This window comes from Schistocerca piceifrons, unplaced genomic scaffold, assembly GCF_021461385.2.
Source record: "Schistocerca piceifrons isolate TAMUIC-IGC-003096 unplaced genomic scaffold, iqSchPice1.1 HiC_scaffold_567, whole genome shotgun sequence".
NCBI classification, from domain to species: domain Eukaryota; kingdom Metazoa; phylum Arthropoda; class Insecta; order Orthoptera; family Acrididae; genus Schistocerca; species Schistocerca piceifrons.
This window is the reverse complement of record NW_025728807.1, coordinates 102,227-114,744: the sequence shown is the minus strand read 5'-3', so window position 1 is coordinate 114,744 and position 12,518 is coordinate 102,227. Positions and strand designations below refer to the sequence as shown.

At 56.1% G+C, this 12,518-nt stretch overlaps 24 non-coding genes across 24 annotated transcripts; 6 read left to right on the top strand and 18 right to left on the bottom strand.

Annotated features, from left to right (window-relative positions):
- Positions 1-53: 53 nt before the first annotated feature.
- Positions 54-127, bottom strand: Trnai-aau. The gene has a single exon. It is a non-coding gene; the product is annotated as a tRNA-Ile (tRNA).
- Positions 128-700: 573 nt separating this feature from the next.
- Trnam-cau lies at positions 701-773 on the bottom strand. The gene has a single exon. It is a non-coding gene; the product is annotated as a tRNA-Met (tRNA).
- Positions 774-1,148: 375 nt separating this feature from the next.
- On the bottom strand, positions 1,149-1,219 carry Trnag-gcc. Its single transcript has one exon. It is a non-coding gene; the product is annotated as a tRNA-Gly (tRNA).
- A 340-nt stretch (positions 1,220-1,559) lies between these two features.
- On the top strand, positions 1,560-1,631 carry Trnaa-ugc. The gene has a single exon. It is a non-coding gene; the product is annotated as a tRNA-Ala (tRNA).
- A 592-nt stretch (positions 1,632-2,223) lies between these two features.
- Trnai-aau lies at positions 2,224-2,297 on the bottom strand. The gene has a single exon. It is a non-coding gene; the product is annotated as a tRNA-Ile (tRNA).
- A 573-nt stretch (positions 2,298-2,870) lies between these two features.
- Trnam-cau lies at positions 2,871-2,943 on the bottom strand. Its single transcript has one exon. It is a non-coding gene; the product is annotated as a tRNA-Met (tRNA).
- A 375-nt stretch (positions 2,944-3,318) lies between these two features.
- Positions 3,319-3,389, bottom strand: Trnag-gcc. The gene has a single exon. It is a non-coding gene; the product is annotated as a tRNA-Gly (tRNA).
- Positions 3,390-3,729: 340 nt separating this feature from the next.
- On the top strand, positions 3,730-3,801 carry Trnaa-ugc. The gene has a single exon. It is a non-coding gene; the product is annotated as a tRNA-Ala (tRNA).
- Positions 3,802-4,393: 592 nt separating this feature from the next.
- On the bottom strand, positions 4,394-4,467 carry Trnai-aau. The gene has a single exon. It is a non-coding gene; the product is annotated as a tRNA-Ile (tRNA).
- A 573-nt stretch (positions 4,468-5,040) lies between these two features.
- On the bottom strand, positions 5,041-5,113 carry Trnam-cau. The gene has a single exon. It is a non-coding gene; the product is annotated as a tRNA-Met (tRNA).
- A 375-nt stretch (positions 5,114-5,488) lies between these two features.
- On the bottom strand, positions 5,489-5,559 carry Trnag-gcc. The gene has a single exon. It is a non-coding gene; the product is annotated as a tRNA-Gly (tRNA).
- A 340-nt stretch (positions 5,560-5,899) lies between these two features.
- Trnaa-ugc lies at positions 5,900-5,971 on the top strand. Its single transcript has one exon. It is a non-coding gene; the product is annotated as a tRNA-Ala (tRNA).
- A 592-nt stretch (positions 5,972-6,563) lies between these two features.
- Positions 6,564-6,637, bottom strand: Trnai-aau. The gene has a single exon. It is a non-coding gene; the product is annotated as a tRNA-Ile (tRNA).
- A 573-nt stretch (positions 6,638-7,210) lies between these two features.
- On the bottom strand, positions 7,211-7,283 carry Trnam-cau. Its single transcript has one exon. It is a non-coding gene; the product is annotated as a tRNA-Met (tRNA).
- Positions 7,284-7,658: 375 nt separating this feature from the next.
- On the bottom strand, positions 7,659-7,729 carry Trnag-gcc. The gene has a single exon. It is a non-coding gene; the product is annotated as a tRNA-Gly (tRNA).
- A 340-nt stretch (positions 7,730-8,069) lies between these two features.
- On the top strand, positions 8,070-8,141 carry Trnaa-ugc. The gene has a single exon. It is a non-coding gene; the product is annotated as a tRNA-Ala (tRNA).
- Positions 8,142-8,733: 592 nt separating this feature from the next.
- On the bottom strand, positions 8,734-8,807 carry Trnai-aau. The gene has a single exon. It is a non-coding gene; the product is annotated as a tRNA-Ile (tRNA).
- A 573-nt stretch (positions 8,808-9,380) lies between these two features.
- Positions 9,381-9,453, bottom strand: Trnam-cau. Its single transcript has one exon. It is a non-coding gene; the product is annotated as a tRNA-Met (tRNA).
- Positions 9,454-9,828: 375 nt separating this feature from the next.
- Positions 9,829-9,899, bottom strand: Trnag-gcc. Its single transcript has one exon. It is a non-coding gene; the product is annotated as a tRNA-Gly (tRNA).
- Positions 9,900-10,239: 340 nt separating this feature from the next.
- On the top strand, positions 10,240-10,311 carry Trnaa-ugc. Its single transcript has one exon. It is a non-coding gene; the product is annotated as a tRNA-Ala (tRNA).
- Positions 10,312-10,903: 592 nt separating this feature from the next.
- On the bottom strand, positions 10,904-10,977 carry Trnai-aau. The gene has a single exon. It is a non-coding gene; the product is annotated as a tRNA-Ile (tRNA).
- Positions 10,978-11,550: 573 nt separating this feature from the next.
- Trnam-cau lies at positions 11,551-11,623 on the bottom strand. Its single transcript has one exon. It is a non-coding gene; the product is annotated as a tRNA-Met (tRNA).
- A 375-nt stretch (positions 11,624-11,998) lies between these two features.
- On the bottom strand, positions 11,999-12,069 carry Trnag-gcc. Its single transcript has one exon. It is a non-coding gene; the product is annotated as a tRNA-Gly (tRNA).
- A 340-nt stretch (positions 12,070-12,409) lies between these two features.
- Trnaa-ugc lies at positions 12,410-12,481 on the top strand. Its single transcript has one exon. It is a non-coding gene; the product is annotated as a tRNA-Ala (tRNA).
- The last annotated feature ends 37 nt before the right edge of the window (positions 12,482-12,518 follow it).

The window sequence follows — 12,518 nt, the reverse complement described above, 5'->3', positions numbered from 1 at the left end:
TCACACTCGCCAGCTGAAATCGGCGCTGCCTTTTCGTAGTAGTAAAAGCCTACTGGCCCGTGGGGGGATCGAACCCACGACCTTCGCGTTATTAGCACGACGCTCTAACCAACTGAGCTAACGGGCCTCGACGCGGACGGTTGCTCAGCCCTACGCTGGAAACACGTCGCATGAAGCCACACGCCACTTCTAGGGTCACCGTGTGTCTGCTTCGCCCGTCTATGTTCTGCTGGCGGTCACGAAACAGTAGCTGTACTGCGAGCAGGACGGGAAACGGCAGCACGCACTGCTGAAACTTGAGACGATTCGTGTGGAAAAAATTCCGTTCCGGTACCGGCAAACGAGCCCGGGCCTCCGGGGTGATAGCCAGGCATCCTAGCCACTAGATCTCACCGGATTTGGGCGTCCGTTCGACGGATCGGATGGTCTCTCGCACATTTCGTGCCGAGGCCCGTGTCGGCACCCTTCTCTCTTTGCGAACGTCATTGCGCATACCGGCTGGCAAGGCGCGCACCTCAAAAGTCTCAGAGCAATGCTTTTGGCTTCATGCTCTACTGGGAGAAGAGGAAAAGGAAAGCTGTCAGTATCAATAACAGGAAGTGTAAATTTTCTCTCTGAAGCGTTGAAACGTTGTGGATAACAAACAAGAAATAAGTTCGAGCCCTAGCGACAGCACCACCGTGAGTCACAGAAAATTAAATGCCCCGGGTGAGGATCGAACTCACGACCTTAAAATTATGAGACTTACGCGCTGACTACTGCGCTACCGAGGCACGGGGCGGACCGTTGGTCCTGGGAACTGGGCAAGTAGCGTACCCATTGTTAGACGCAGAGATACTCTACTTGGTGGATAACGTGTTCTGTTGCTACACGTGCATTGCCGGCCCAGTTGATTGTGGTGGTGCTGCAGCTTTTGCAACGATGGGCAGTACTCCCCGTCGTTCAAGTTCATTGCCTCGGAGGCACCTGGACACAGCAACTTGTGAGGCCAGGCCGACGCCAGTCCGCAGAACATGACGCGAGCGTCCGAGTGGGGAACCGCACGTGCTGCGTTCTCGGTTCTTCTCAAGGGAATCCCGCTATACATTCTTGTGGATCGTGCATCTCAAGCGCGCAAGCCACACGGCACCGCGGGAAAAGCAAAACGATGCATCGGCCGGGAATCGAACCCGGGCCGCCCGCGTGGCAGGCGAGCATTCTACCACTGAACCACCGATGCTCAGACCAGTAGCAATCTTTCGCTGCTTCCCCAGCAGATGTCTCGAGATAACGTGGGACTGCCGTCAAGCGCCGTAGCATTCTGTCGAGAAAATGCTGCAGACGCTGAATCCTGCACTGTACCGCCTAAAAATGCCGCCAGAACGCCGTCCTCTGCGTCCTCTTTCGTCGCCGGCGCCGACTCTTGACAAAGGGTGCGAAATGTGCATGGATACGCCGTGCGAATGCATCTGCATGTGCTCCCCTAGCCTACCTCGTAATGCGCCTAGGGCTACGATCACCTTCGGCCGCTGCCGACTGGCGGGAAGCCGACACAGCGCGGCGTGGGGGCGCCCGGTTGTGCGGTGGTGGTGTAAAGGTCAGCATAGTTGCCTTGCAAGCAGTTGATCCGGGTTCGATTCCCGGCCACCGCAGCAGGCTTTCAGCTTTGCGTATGAGTACTTTTGCCACGCGCCGTTAAATTAATGTTCTTTCTCCCTCTTACTCGCTGCAGACCAGCCTACAGTGTGTCTCGACTTGTCTCGACTTTGCTCAGCTGACGCGAGAGCTGACGCTCTCCAGTCGGCCTATATCAAAACGACAAGCACGAGAAACGACTGAGAGAGGCAGGGAGAGGCGAGGCGGTGGACACACAGCACGCCCCTTCATTTCACGGTGGCGTCTCCCTCACTGAATCGGTCTGCAGCTGCGAAAACAAAGGAGAAAGAAAAATAGGAAGCAAAATTGCCAACAGTACCCTGTGTTCCCATGCGGTCACCCGCCCAAGCACTGACAAGGGCCAAAGTTGTTACACGTCGGCAATCGGGCATTTTCTTTCATTTTCTCTTTGCCGTATGAGAACCAGCGTATTCAACATATTGTGACCATTGCCGAGCGAATGCTGCAGCGCTTCCCGACGAGTCGGGTTCGGATCCTCTGCCAACGTCCACGCAGGGCGATGATCTTTTGGTCATCACACTCGCCAGCTGAAATCGGCGCTGCCTTTTCGTAGTAGTAAAAGCCTACTGGCCCGTGGGGGGATCGAACCCACGACCTTCGCGTTATTAGCACGACGCTCTAACCAACTGAGCTAACGGGCCTCGACGCGGACGGTTGCTCAGCCCTACGCTGGAAACACGTCGCATGAAGCCACACGCCACTTCTAGGGTCACCGTGTGTCTGCTTCGCCCGTCTATGTTCTGCTGGCGGTCACGAAACAGTAGCTGTACTGCGAGCAGGACGGGAAACGGCAGCACGCACTGCTGAAACTTGAGACGATTCGTGTGGAAAAAATTCCGTTCCGGTACCGGCAATCGAGCCCGGGCCTCCGGGGTGATAGCCAGGCATCCTAGCCACTAGATCTCACCGGATTTGGGCGTCCGTTCGACGGATCGGATGGTCTCTCGCACATTTCGTGCCGAGGCCCGTGTCGGCACCCTTCTCTCTTTGCGAACGTCATTGCGCATACCGGCTGGCAAGGCGCGCACCTCAAAAGTCTCAGAGCAATGCTTTTGGCTTCATGCTCTACTGGGAGAAGAGGAAAAGGAAAGCTGTCAGTATCAATAACAGGAAGTGTAAATTTTCTCTCTGAAGCGTTGAAACGTTGTGGATAACAAACAAGAAATAAGTTCGAGCCCTAGCGACAGCACCACCGTGAGTCACAGAAAATTAAATGCCCCGGGTGAGGATCGAACTCACGACCTTAAAATTATGAGACTTACGCGCTGACTACTGCGCTACCGAGGCACGGGGCGGACCGTTGGTCCTGGGAACTGGGCAAGTAGCGTACCCATTGTTAGACGCAGAGATACTCTACTTGGTGGATAACGTGTTCTGTTGCTACACGTGCATTGCCGGCCCAGTTGATTGTGGTGGTGCTGCAGCTTTTGCAACGATGGGCAGTACTCCCCGTCGTTCAAGTTCATTGCCTCGGAGGCACCTGGACACAGCAACTTGTGAGGCCAGGCCGACGCCAGTCCGCAGAACATGACGCGAGCGTCCGAGTGGGGAACCGCACGTGCTGCGTTCTCGGTTCTTCTCAAGGGAATCCCGCTATACATTCTTGTGGATCGTGCATCTCAAGCGCGCAAGCCACACGGCACCGCGGGAAAAGCAAAACGATGCATCGGCCGGGAATCGAACCCGGGCCGCCCGCGTGGCAGGCGAGCATTCTACCACTGAACCACCGATGCTCAGACCAGTAGCAATCTTTCGCTGCTTCCCCAGCAGATGTCTCGAGATAACGTGGGACTGCCGTCAAGCGCCGTAGCATTCTGTCGAGAAAATGCTGCAGACGCTGAATCCTGCACTGTACCGCCTAAAAATGCCGCCAGAACGCCGTCCTCTGCGTCCTCTTGCGTCGCCGGCGCCGACTCTTGACAAAGGGTGCGAAATGTGCATGGATACGCCGTGCGAATGCATCTGCATGTGCTCCCCTAGCCTACCTCGTAATGCGCCTAGGGCTACGATCACCTTCGGCCGCTGCCGACTGGCGGGAAGCCGACACAGCGCGGCGTGGGGGCGCCCGGTTGTGCGGTGGTGGTGTAAAGGTCAGCATAGTTGCCTTGCAAGCAGTTGATCCGGGTTCGATTCCCGGCCACCGCAGCAGGCTTTCAGCTTTGCGTATGAGTACTTTTGCCACGCGCCGTTAAATTAATGTTCTTTCTCCCTCTTACTCGCTGCAGACCAGCCTACAGTGTCTCTCGACTTGTCTCGACTTTGCTCAGCTGACGCGAGAGCTGACGCTCTCCAGTCGGCCTATATCAAAACGACAAGCACGAGAAACGACTGAGAGAGGCAGGGAGAGGCGAGGCGGTGGACACACAGCACGCCCCTTCATTTCACGGTGGCGTCTCCCTCACTGAATCGGTCTGCAGCTGCGAAAACAAAGGAGAAAGAAAAATAGGAAGCAAAATTGCCAACAGTACCCTGTGTTCCCATGCGGTCACCCGCCCAAGCACTGACAAGGGCCAAAGTTGTTACACGTCGGCAATCGGGCATTTTCTTTCATTTTCTCTTTGCCGTATGAGAACCAGCGTATTCAACATATTGTGACCATTGCCGAGCGAATGCTGCAGCGCTTCCCGACGAGTCGGGTTCGGATCCTCTGCCAACGTCCACGCAGGGCGTTGATCTTTTGGTCATCACACTCGCCAGCTGAAATCGGCGCTGCCTTTTCGTAGTAGTAAAAGCCTACTGGCCTGTGGGGGGATCGAACCCACGACCTTCGCGTTATTAGCACGACGCTCTAACCAACTGAGCTAACGGGCCTCCACGCCGACGGTTGCTCAGCCCTACGCTGGAAACACGTGGCATGAAGCCACACGCCACTTCTAGGGTCACCGTGTGTCTGCTTCGCCCGTATATGTTCTGCTGGCGGTCACGAAACAGTAGCTGTACTGCGAGCAGGACGGGAAACGGCAGCACGCACTGCTGAAACTTGAGACGATTCGTGTGGAAAAAATTCCGTTCCGGTACCGGCAATCGAGCCCGGGCCTCCGGGGTGATAGCCAGGCATCCTAGCCACTAGATCTCACCGGATTTGGGCGTCCGTTCGACGGATCGGATGGTCTCTCGCACATTTCGTGCCGAGGCCCGTGTCGGCACCCTTCTCTCTTTGCGAACGTCATTGCGCATACCGGCTGGCAAGGCGCGCACCTCAAAAGTCTCAGAGCAATGCTTTTGGCTTCATGCTCTACTGGGAGAAGAGGAAAAGGAAAGCTGTCAGTATCAATAACAGGAAGTGTAAATTTTCTCTCTGAAGCGTTGAAACGTTGTGGATAACAAACAAGAAATAAGTTCGAGCCCTAGCGACAGCACCACCGTGAGTCACAGAAAATTAAATGCCCCGGGTGAGGATCGAACTCACGACCTTAAAATTATGAGACTTACGCGCTGACTACTGCGCTACCGAGGCACGGGGCGGACCGTTGGTCCTGGGAACTGGGCAAGTAGCGTACCCATTGTTAGACGCAGAGATACTCTACTTGGTGGATAACGTGTTCTGTTGCTACACGTGCATTGCCGGCCCAGTTGATTGTGGTGGTGCTGCAGCTTTTGCAACGATGGGCAGTACTCCCCGTCGTTCAAGTTCATTGCCTCGGAGGCACCTGGACACAGCAACTTGTGAGGCCAGGCCGACGCCAGTCCGCAGAACATGACGCGAGCGTCCGAGTGGGGAACCGCACGTGCTGCGTTCTCGGTTCTTCTCAAGGGAATCCCGCTATACATTCTTGTGGATCGTGCATCTCAAGCGCGCAAGCCACACGGCACCGCGGGAAAAGCAAAACGATGCATCGGCCGGGAAACGAACCCGGGCCGCCCGCGTGGCAGGCGAGCATTCTACCACTGAACCACCGATGCTCAGACCAGTAGCAACCTTTCGCTGCTTCCCCAGCAGATGTCTCGAGATAACGTGGGACTGCCGTCAAGCGCCGTAGCATTCTGTCGATAAAATGCTGCAGACGCTGAATCCTGCACTGTACCGCCTAAAAATGCCGCCAGAACGCCGTCCTCTGCGTCCTCTTGCGTCGCCGGCGCCGACTCTTGACAAAGGGTGCGAAATGTGCATGGATACGCCGTGCGAATGCATCTGCATGTGCTCCCCTAGCCTACCTCGTAATGCGCCTAGGGCTACGATCACCTTCGGCCGCTGCCGACTGGCGGGAAGCCGACACAGCGCGGCGTGGGGGCGCCCGGTTGTGCGGTGGTGGTGTAAAGGTCAGCATAGTTGCCTTGCAAGCAGTTGATCCGGGTTCGATTCCCGGCCACCGCAGCAGGCTTTCAGCTTTGCGTATGAGTACTTTTGCCACGCGCCGTTAAATTAATGTTCTTTCTCCCTCTTACTCGCTGCAGACCAGCCTACAGTGTGTCTCGACTTGTCTCGACTTTGCTCAGCTGACGCGAGAGCTGACGCTCTCCAGTCGGCCTATATCAAAACGACAAGCACGAGAAACGACTGAGAGAGGCAGGGAGAGGCGAGGCGGTGGACACACAGCACGCCCCTTCATTTCACGGTGGCGTCTCCCTCACTGAATCGGTCTGCAGCTGCGAAAACAAAGGAGAAAGAAAAATAGGAAGCAAAATTGCCAACAGTACCCTGTGTTCCCATGCGGTCACCCGCCCAAGCACTGACAAGGGCCAAAGTTGTTACACGTCGGCAATCGGGCATTTTCTTTCATTTTCTCTTTGCCGTATGAAAACCAGCGTATTCAACATATTGTGACCATTGCCGAGCGAATGCTGCAGCGCTTCCCGACGAGTCGGGTTCGGATCCTCTGCCAACGTCCACGCAGGGCGATGATCTTTTGGTCATCACACTCGCCAGCTGAAATCGGCGCTGCCTTTTCGTAGTAGTAAAAGCCTACTGGCCCGTGGGGGGATCGAACCCACGACCTTCGCGTTATTAGCACGACGCTCTAACCAACTGAGCTAACGGGCCTCCACGCGGACGGTTGCTCAGCCCTACGCTGGAAACACGTGGCATGAAGCCACACGCCACTTCTAGGGTCACCGTGTGTCTGCTTCGCCCGTATATGTTCTGCTGGCGGTCACGAAACAGTAGCTGTACTGCGAGCAGGACGGGAAACGGCAGCACGCACTGCTGAAACTTGAGACGATTCGTGTGGAAAAAATTCCGTTCCGGTACCGGCAATCGAGCCCGGGCCTCCGGGGTGATAGCCAGGCATCCTAGCCACTAGATCTCACCGGATTTGGGCGTCCGTTCGACGGATCGGATGGTCTCTCGCACATTTCGTGCCGAGGCCCGTGTCGGCACCCTTCTCTCTTTGCGAACGTCATTGCGCATACCGGCTGGCAAGGCGCGCACCTCAAAAGTCTCAGAGCAATGCTTTTGGCTTCATGCTCTACTGGGAGAAGAGGAAAAGGAAAGCTGTCAGTATCAATAACAGGAAGTGTAAATTTTCTCTCTGAAGCGTTGAAACGTTGTGGATAACAAACAAGAAATAAGTTCGAGCCCTAGCGACAGCACCACCGTGAGTCACAGAAAATTAAATGCCCCGGGTGAGGATCGAACTCACGACCTTAAAATTATGAGACTTACGCGCTGACTACTGCGCTACCGAGGCACGGGGCGGACCGTTGGTCCTGGGAACTGGGCAAGTAGCGTACCCATTGTTAGACGCAGAGATACTCTACTTGGTGGATAACGTGTTCTGTTGCTACACGTGCATTGCCGGCCCAGTTGATTGTGGTGGTGCTGCAGCTTTTGCAACGATGGGCAGTACTCCCCGTCGTTCAAGTTCATTGCCTCGGAGGCACCTGGACACAGCAACTTGTGAGGCCAGGCCGACGCCAGTCCGCAGAACATGACGCGAGCGTCCGAGTGGGGAACCGCACGTGCTGCGTTCTCGGTTCTTCTCAAGGGAATCCCGCTATACATTCTTGTGGATCGTGCATCTCAAGCGCGCAAGCCACACGGCACCGCGGGAAAAGCAAAACGATGCATCGGCCGGGAATCGAACCCGGGCCGCCCGCGTGGCAGGCGAGCATTCTACCACTGAACCACCGATGCTCAGACCAGTAGCAATCTTTCGCTGCTTCCCCAGCAGATGTCTCGAGATAACGTGGGACTGCCGTCAAGCGCCGTAGCATTGTGTCGAGAAAATGCTGCAGACGCTGAATCCTGCACTGTACCGCCTAAAAATGCCGCCAGAACGCCGTCCTCTGCGTCCTCTTGCGTCGCCGGCGCCGACTCTTGACAAAGGGTGCGAAATGTGCATGGATACGCCGTGCGAATGCATCTGCATGTGCTCCCCTAGCCTACCTCGTAATGCGCCTAGGGCTACGATCACCTTCGGCCGCTGCCGACTGGCGGGAAGCCGACACAGCGCGGCGTGGGGGCGCCCGGTTGTGCGGTGGTGGTGTAAAGGTCAGCATAGTTGCCTTGCAAGCAGTTGATCCGGGTTCGATTCCCGGCCACCGCAGCAGGCTTTCAGCTTTGCGTATGAGTACTTTTGCCACGCGCCGTTAAATTAATGTTCTTTCTCCCTCTTACTCGCTGCAGACCAGCCTACAGTGTGTCTCGACTTGTCTCGACTTTGCTCAGCTGACGCGAGAGCTGACGCTCTCCAGTCGGCCTATATCAAAACGACAAGCACGAGAAACGACTGAGAGAGGCAGGGAGAGGCGAGGCGGTGTACACACAGCACGCCCCTTCATTTCACGGTGGCGTCTCCCTCACTGAATCGGTCTGCAGCTGCGAAAACAAAGGAGAAAGAAAAATAGGAAGCAAAATTGCCAACAGTACCCTGTGTTCCCATGCGGTCACCCGCCCAAGCACTGACAAGGGCCAAAGTTGTTACACGTCGGCAATCGGGCATTTTCTTTCATTTTCTCTTTGCCGTATGAGAACCAGCGTATTCAACATATTGTGACCATTGCCGAGCGAATGCTGCAGCGCTTCCCGACGAGTCGGGTTCGGATCCTCTGCCAACGTCCACGCAGGGCGATGATCTTTTGGTCATCACACTCGCCAGCTGAAATCGGCGCTGCCTTTTCGTAGTAGTAAAAGCCTACTGGCCCGTGGGGGGATCGAACCCACGACCTTCGCGTTATTAGCACGACGCTCTAACCAACTGAGCTAACGGGCCTCGACGCGGACGGTTGCTCAGCCCTACGCTGGAAACACGTCGCATGAAGCCACACGCCACTTCTAGGGTCACCGTGTGTCTGCTTCGCCCGTCTATGTTCTGCTGGCGGTCACGAAACAGTAGCTGTACTGCGAGCAGGACGGGAAACGGCAGCACGCACTGCTGAAACTTGAGACGATTCGTGTGGAAAAAATTCCGTTCCGGTACCGGCAATCGAGCCCGGGCCTCCGGGGTGATAGCCAGGCATCCTAGCCACTAGATCTCACCGGATTTGGGCGTCCGTTCGACGGATCGGATGGTCTCTCGCACATTTCGTGCCGAGGCCCGTGTCGGCACCCTTCTCTCTTTGCGAACGTCATTGCGCATACCGGCTGGCAAGGCGCGCACCTCAAAAGTCTCAGAGCAATGCTTTTGGCTTCATGCTCTACTGGGAGAAGAGGAAAAGGAAAGCTGTCAGTATCAATAACAGGAAGTGTAAATTTTCTCTCTGAAGCGTTGAAACGTTGTGGATAACAAACAAGAAATAAGTTCGAGCCCTAGCGACAGCACCACCGTGAGTCACAGAAAATTAAATGCCCCGGGTGAGGATCGAACTCACGACCTTAAAATTATGAGACTTACGCGCTGACTACTGCGCTACCGAGGCACGGGGCGGACCGTTGGTCCTGGGAACTGGGCAAGTAGCGTACCCATTGTTAGACGCAGAGATACTCTACTTGGTGGATAACGTGTTCTGTTGCTACACGTGCATTGCCGGCCCAGTTGATTGTGGTGGTGCTGCAGCTTTTGCAACGATGGGCAGTACTCCCCGTCGTTCAAGTTCATTGCCTCGGAGGCACCTGGACACAGCAACTTGTGAGGCCAGGCCGACGCCAGTCCGCAGAACATGACGCGAGCGTCCGAGTGGGGAACCGCACGTGCTGCGTTCTCGGTTCTTCTCAAGGGAATCCCGCTATACATTCTTGTGGATCGTGCATCTCAAGCGCGCAAGCCACACGGCACCGCGGGAAAAGCAAAACGATGCATCGGCCGGGAATCGAACCCGGGCCGCCCGCGTGGCAGGCGAGCATTCTACCACTGAACCACCGATGCTCAGACCAGTAGCAATCTTTCGCTGCTTCCCCAGCAGATGTCTCGAGATAACGTGGGACTGCCGTCAAGCGCCGTAGCATTCTGTCGAGAAAATGCTGCAGACGCTGAATCCTGCACTGTACCGCCTAAAAATGCCGCCAGAACGCCGTCCTCTGCGTCCTCTTGCGTCGCCGGCGCCGACTCTTGACAAAGGGTGCGAAATGTGCATGGATACGCCGTGCGAATGCATCTGCATGTGCTCCCCTAGCCTACCTCGTAATGCGCCTAGGGCTACGATCACCTTCGGCCGCTGCCGACTGGCGGGAAGCCGACACAGCGCGGCGTGGGGGCGCCCGGTTGTGCGGTGGTGGTGTAAAGGTCAGCATAGTTGCCTTGCAAGCAGTTGATCCGGGTTCGATTCCCGGCCACCGCAGCAGGCTTTCAGCTTTGCGTATGAGTACTTTTGCCACGCGCCGTTAAATTAATGTTCTTTCTCCCTCTTACTCGCTGCAGACCAGCCTACAGTGTGTCTCGACTTGTCTCGACTTTGCTCAGCTGACGCGAGAGCTGACGCTCTCCAGTCGGCCTATATCAAAACGACAAGCACGAGAAACGACTGAGAGAGGCAGGGAGAGGCGAGGCGGTGGACACACAGCACGCCCCTTCATTTCACGGTGGCGTCTCCCTCACTGAATCGGTCTGCAGCTGCGAAAACAAAGGAGAAAGAAAAATAGGAAGCAAAATTGCCAACAGTACCCTGTGTTCCCATGCGGTCACCCGCCCAAGCACTGACAAGGGCCAAAGTTGTTACACGTCGCCAATCGGGCATTTTCTTTCATTTTCTCTTTGCCGTATGAGAACCAGCGTATTCAACATATTGTGACCATTGCCGAGCGAATGCTGCAGCGCTTCCCGACGAGTCGGGTTCGGATCCTCTGCCAACGTCCACGCAGGGCGATGATCTTTTGGTCATCACACTCGCCAGCTGAAATCGGCGCTGCCTTTTCGTAGTAGTAAAAGCCTACTGGCCCGTGGGGGGATCGAACCCACGACCTTCGCGTTATTAGCACGACGCTCTAACCAACTGAGCTAACGGGCCTCGACGCGGACGGTTGCTCAGCCCTACGCTGGAAACACGTCGCATGAAGCCACACGCCACTTCTAGGGTCACCGTGTGTCTGCTTCGCCCGTCTATGTTCTGCTGGCGGTCACGAAACAGTAGCTGTACTGCGAGCAGGACGGGAAACGGCAGCACGCACTGCTGAAACTTGAGACGATTCGTGTGGAAAAAATTCCGTTCCGGTACCGGCAATCGAGCCCGGGCCTCCGGGGTGATAGCCAGGCATCCTAGCCACTAGATCTCACCGGATTTGGGCGTCCGTTCGACGGATCGGATGGTCTCTCGCACATTTCGTGCCGAGGCCCGTGTCGGCACCCTTCTCTCTTTGCGAACGTCATTGCGCATACCGGCTGGCAAGGCGCGCACCTCGAAAGTCTCAGAGCAATGCTTTTGGCTTCATGCTCTACTGGGAGAAGAGGAAAAGGAAAGCTGTCAGTATCAATAACAGGAAGTGTAAATTTTCTCTCTGAAGCGTTGAAACGTTGTGGATAACAAACAAGAAATAAGTTCGAGCCCTAGCGACAGCACCACCGTGAGTCACAGAAAATTAAATGCCCCGGGTGAGGATCGAACTCACGACCTTAAAATTATGAGACTTACGCGCTGACTACTGCGCTACCGAGGCACGGGGCGGACCGTTGGTCCTGGGAACTGGGCAAGTAGCGTACCCATTGTTAGACGCAGAGATACTCTACTTGGTGGATAACGTGTTCTGTTGCTACACGTGCATTGCCGGCCCAGTTGATTGTGGTGGTGCTGCAGCTTTTGCAACGATGGGCAGTACTCCCCGTCGTTCAAGTTCATTGCCTCGGAGGCACCTGGACACAGCAACTTGTGAGGCCAGGCCGACGCCAGTCCGCAGAACATGACGCGAGCGTCCGAGTGGGGAACCGCACGTGCTGCGTTCTCGGTTCTTCTCAAGGGAATCCCGCTATACATTCTTGTGGATCGTGCATCTCAAGCGCGCAAGCCACACGGCACCGCGGGAAAAGCAAAACGATGCATCGGCCGGGAATCGAACCCGGGCCGCCCGCGTGGCAGGCGAGCATTCTACCACTGAACCACCGATGCTCAGACCAGTAGCAATCTTTCGCTGCTTCCCCAGCAGATGTCTCGAGATAACGTGGGACTGCCGTCAAGCGCCGTAGCATTCTGTCGAGAAAATGCTGCAGACGCTGAATCCTGCACTGTACCGCCTAAAAATGCCGCCAGAACGCCGTCCTCTGCGTCCTCTTGCGTCGCCGGCGCCGACTCTTGACAAAGGGTGCGAAATGTGCATGGATACGCCGTGCGAATGCATCTGCATGTGCTCCCCTAGCCTACCTCGTAATGCGCCTAGGGCTACGATCACCTTCGGCCGCTGCCGACTGGCGGGAAGCCGACACAGCGCGGCGTGGGGGCGCCCGGTTGTGCGGTGGTGGTGTAAAGGTCAGCATAGTTGCCTTGCAAGCAGTTGATCCGGGTTCGATTCCCGGCCACCGCAGCAGGCTTTCAGCTTTGCGTATGAGTACTTTTGCCAC